Genomic DNA, 5858 nt, shown 5'->3' on the forward strand with positions numbered 1-5858 from the left:
GTGTCTTTTAGAATGAGAGGAGAAGGTGTTTATATAGGGAAGAAAAAGAAGAGTGAAATGATGAGTGGAAAAAAAATAATGAAAGTGGAGTATGAAAGTGATTTGTAAAATATGGAAAAGATAGAGAAATGATGAAATGAAAGCAAAGCATGAAGGTGTAGAAACATGGAAGTGATGATGATCTATTAAAGAGATTGTCTTGAAAAATGTATCCAAGGAAAAGAAGAAAAGCATCTAGCTTTCTTCATGTGGGTAGGAAACATGAACATGTGAATATTGAGCTGGTTTTAGGTCAGTGTCTGCCCCTTTATTCCTTCAATTATTTCTCCAACAAGACGTCCGAATGAGCTTTCGACTTCTTCATAAAAAATGTTCCAATATGAGTGTAGATCATCCTGACAAATTTTCAGAGCTTTATTCCATGCGGTTGGGCTGGAAATGCTGCTGGACCTCTTACAGGTCCAGTTTTCCAGTTTTGCTTCTGTGGAAAATTGGACTGATTGTTTGAAGGCCTTCCACTCTAAAATATCTCTGGCACTCTTCATAAGAAATTATCCTTGGGCTGTCTAGAATGGATCTACAGAGTTTCAGCTCATTTCAAATTCATTTGGTCAGTCTGCCGCCCCTCCTTCCTTGTTTAGCTCGGTTTCTCCTAGCCGAAGTAGGAAAATGTGCTAAAGTTGACTTTTCATGCTTCCATGCTTCCATAGTAGGCTTGCTTTAGCCTCTAAATATATATTTCGAACTTGTCGACAATATATAGCTTGAGCCACTGACATTGGCTCAATTTCTCCAACACATGCCTTGTCAGGCCAAAATACTTATTTTGGGTCCAAACAGCTCCATCACGCCTGCATCGACACGCGCGTGATTCAAAATCCTAAAATCACCAAGTAAGTACTTAAAGTTCCTGTTTTTCAGCAATTTAAATACTTCTTCTTTTCTCGGGGACTTAAAAACCTCCCTTCTTGTTCATCCCACCTTTCATAGAACGTGGGTTCGATTCAAAGTGGAATCGTGGGGATTCGCGCTATAAAACGAACTAAGAGTGTTGGTAAAGACTTCGGACTAAGAGCATCCGCAAGCATCGATTTATGACCTTATAAACATCATTGTTTCGGTCTAATCCAAATATTCTTGGAAATCGATTTCTTGGTAGCATAGCTCGGAAATCTTCTTATTATTAGTGTTCGTGGAAGCATTGACTCCGAAACTAATTCGTTCTTGTTTCACCTTTTCAGGATGTCAAACTTGAACAGACTCGATTTTGTTCCATTGGATTATGCAGGCAAAAGATACCTAATGTGGGCTCAGAATGTTGAGCTCCACCTTATTGCCTGTGACTTATTGCATACAATCCAAGAGCTTTGTCATGATGAAACAGCTCCAGCCCCTCAAACTGAGAATGATAATTCCAAGGCACTTGCCTTCATGAAACGTCACATAGACAGTAACCTACAGTTTGAGTTCATAAATGAGGATAGCGCCATAAAGCTTTGGCAAGCGCTTCGCGAACGATATGGCAATGTTCGTGACTCCATCCTTCCGAATTTAGAAGCAGAATGGAATGATCTTCGCTTCTCTGAATTTGACACTGTCATACAATTTTATTCGGAAGCTCTCCGCATCACAGGCATATGATGCACTTCTGTGGCAAGACTGTTTGGACCCAAAATGAGCATTTTGGCCTGACAAGGCACGTCTTGGAGAAATTGAGCCAATGTCAGTGGCTCAAGCTATATATTGTCGAAAAGTTCGAAATATATATTTAGAGGCTAAATAAAGCCTACTATGGAAGCATGGAAACATGAAAAGTCAACTTTAGCACATTTTCCTACTTCGGCTAGGAGAAACCGAGCTAAACAAGGAAGGAGGGGCGGCAGACTAATCAAATGAAATCTAAATGAGCTAAAACTGTCCAGATTAAATCTAGACATCCCAAGGATCATTTTTTATGAAGAGTGCCAGAGATATTTTTGAGTGGAAGGCCTTCAAACAATCAGTCACTACAACAAAATAGGGCATTAGTGACCAAATATCAGTGACTACTTCAATATTGGTCACAAATACTATTGAATTAATGACCAATACTATTAGCTGGTCACTAACACTTTTAGGACCAACTAAATTCATTTACCCGCCCATTGTTCAAACTTTAATGACCAAAAATTTTAGTACAAGTGACCATTCATTTTGGGTCACTAACGTTTTGAACTAATTAAAGAGTGGTTTCCCTTTAGTGACCAAAACTTTTCAGTTGGAGGGATTTTTTCTCTTAAATCTTGAAGTAGGCGAGCTCTTAAAACACGCTTTTCAAAATGAAAAATCCCTAGCTCACAGACCTCTTATCTTCATCGTCCTTCTCCCTCACTCCGTTGTTCTCTTACAGACCCAAAACATAAAATCCCTAGCTCACAAACCCTCTTATCTTCATCGTCCTTCTCCTTCACTTCATTGTTCTGTTCGCAAGTCATGGTGGGTCGAGCCCTGAATTCCGACCACCTTGGACGACCCATTCGAGCACGTAACGGTATCACTCTACCTCAATTTGCTGAAGAACGATTCCAAAGTTAACGGTCGTGTTATGGGCTTCGAGCCCGAGCAAATTACGATTCGGTTTCGATATCCTGGATTACAGGTTTGTTTCTGGTTCGTAAGCTTTGAGATTTGATTTTGTCGTGGGATTTGAGAATTGGGGATTTTTTGAGATTTTGAAATTATGGGTGCTTCATTGATTTTTGTTGCCCATAGAGAGCCTCGACTTCGACTCCATCGGCGGCCAGGGCGAAGCTCTCGTAGCTTGTCTCCGGGAAGTCCCCGCCCTCTATTTCAAAGAGGACTTCGAATTGGAAGACGGCGCCACCTTCCGCTCCGCCTGCCCCTTCTCCGGCGTCGCCGAGAACCTCATCCTCCAGGAGAAGCTCTCGCATTACTTGGACGTGGTGGAGCTTCACCTGGTGAAGGAGATCTCGGTCCGATCAAACTCCTTCTTCGAGGCTCAGGGCCAGTTGCAGGATCTGAATGTGAAGATCGTTGAGGGATGCAATCGGATTCGGGAGCTTAAGGAGACCATTTTGCTGTTGCATGTGGATTTGGTGGACTCTGCGAGGCAGATTCAGGAGCTCAATGTTACCAGGAGTAATTTGTTGGCTCTTCAACAAAAGCTGAGGCTGATTCTCTATGTCAATCAAGCTCTTTCGGCTCTCAAACTGGTATTCCATTGCACTTTATCTCTTCGGTTTAGTAATGCATATCGATTCTTGTATGTTTACGACAATTGTTAGCTGTGTAGTGTAGAATTCTAGAGTTGTAGTAGCTGTTTACGATTCTAGGGCCAGAACAGGTAGAACCTGATGCTTGAGATTTATAGATGGCAGTTGCACTATAAGATTGCAATTTGCAGTTGGTAATGTTTAGGTATATAAGACTTCATGCAACCTCGTAGTTCAACCTCTGTAGCTTTGTTCGCAGTCACTCACTTCATGCAAAATTAGCTCCTAGTATAAGACTTCTTGCTGGGTGGCACATATCAGTTACAGCCGATTGACACAATGATATTTGATTACTGGTATTTTGAATAAATCTTACTAGGACTCAATCTAGGAAAGTTGTAAGATTTATTAATGTTAAGATTATTTTTTTTTCCTGGCATTTCTTCTCTTTTCTTGTTTTTGTACAAGTACGTAAAGTTGTATCCCATTCTCTATCTTCTGTTGTAATATTCTTAGTAGAACTAGAAATATGATTATATAAAAAATGTTTTTGATTAACCTGGCTGCATTGTAATTTGTACAGTTACAACTTACGACTATAGACAACCACTTTGTTGATATAAATTGATATACTTTTTTCTGTCATACAGCTTGTTGCCTCTGCAGATTGTGCTGGAGCTTTGGATGTCACAGACGACCTACAGCATTTGCTGGTATTTTTCTTTTACTGTTTCATTGTTTTGTTTTGTTGGAAAAGCTAGTGTTTTGCAATATACATTCCTATGGGCAATGTGCAAGTGTTATTATATTACTGATGTAGTAGTACCTCTTTTGAAGGTGGCAGGTGATCTGTTATATGTAATTTTAGATATTTTAATTTGTCAGTCATCTTCTGCTTGCATACTTGATTTGATATTATCTGTCCATGTATATCACCTATAGGTTGTGAGTCATACTGATCCTCAAATCTGATATTTTCTGTGGTAATGCAGGTGCTTGTGTTGAATATAGATACCAGAAGATTATTCTCACTGTGTGTTTCTGATCCACAGTCTTCCCTTCGTCCCAAAATCTTTTTGTACAGTCTTTCAATTACTCAATTGAGTTTTCTCTGTTTATCTAATGCCATATTGTTTGCTGTTTGTGTTGAATAGAGATACCAGAAGATTATTCTCACTGTGAGTTTCTTATCCACCTCCCAGGATATTGCCCAAGTATGTGGTTTTTGTACAACACGAAGACACCGTCTTCCCTGTCTTCCTTTAGTCCCAAAATATTTTTGTACAGTCTTTCAATTACTCAATTGAGTTGAGTGTTCTCTGTTTATCTAATGCCATACTGTTTGTGTTGAATATGATTTATGATTGTGTCTTTCCATTGCAGGCGGGATTGTAGTTTCCAGTATGGTAGCTTAGTTGATTTGGTAGATGGACATACATCAGTACTTTATCATAGGCTTCGGCTACTGGTTCCCAATGTAATTCCTTCACCATGATCCTGATTGTAGTTTCATATTCTTCTAAACAAGCTAGTTGGATATAGTATTGTATTCTGTTGGTTTACTGCAATCAAGGTTCTATATTTAACATCATGAGATTCTATTTTTTTTTCTTCCTTAATGTTTTTTAATCAAGTTCTATTCTTTTGCTCCATGCGTTTCTTATTTGATTGAAGAACACCACTTCTGAATTTACTTCATAACTTGTTGTAAATGAAGATTATAACTTGTTGTATCTGTTTGTTATATTGCAGATTGGTCTAAGCTTCAAAAAAGTACATCTTGCAAACTATCATTGAAGGCTTATTTAAACTTCTAGATAGACTTGTATGTATTTCAGTTTGTTTTGAAATTGCTATTAATGATGGATATTGACATCTGTATATATGGATTTGCAAATTAATATTTCAAGATGGAGGTTCGTGTCTTACGTTGTATTGGAATAGTTTAATATTGGTAACTGGTTTTAGAGTTCATTTCATTTTGTGTAGTTGGAGTACTGAAGGCTGCTTTGAGCAGGTTATTGCGTAAAAAATTGGACATTGTCTACCAAGTACTAATGATCTAGCAATATGGTCACTAAAACCATGCTAGTGAATAGTTTTAATGACCAGATTTTGCAATTTAGTGACCATCGGTAACACCTTTGGTGGTGAACATGTAGGTCACTAATGCAATTAGAATTTGTGACCATGAGACTATGGTCACTAAAGACATTTTGAATTAGTGACCAACTTACAATTGTTGGTCACTAAATAGAATCAGTGAGGGACCTATAGTGACCACCTAGTGACCACCCAAATTTGGGCACTAAACATATTTAGTGACCAGATTTGCTAGTTTTAGTGACCAATGTAGTGGTCATTAATACCCAGATTTGTTGTAGTGAGTCCAATTTTCTGCAGAAGCAAAACTGGAAAACTGGACCTGTAAGAGGTCCAGCAGCGTTTTCGACCCAACCACTATACGAAAAGCTCTGAAATTTGACCAGGATGATCTACACTCATAATGGAACATTTCTTATGAAGAGGTCACGGTCAAAATCGGAATTCTTGATGGAGATAAAATTGAAGGAATAAAGGAGCCGAAAGTGCTTCCTTATCTCCAAAATTCATCATTCCTTATCTCCAATTATGCCTCCTTATCTC

Source organism: Rosa rugosa, chromosome 2, assembly GCF_958449725.1.
Source record: "Rosa rugosa chromosome 2, drRosRugo1.1, whole genome shotgun sequence".
Taxonomy (NCBI): Eukaryota; Viridiplantae; Streptophyta; class Magnoliopsida; order Rosales; family Rosaceae; genus Rosa; species Rosa rugosa.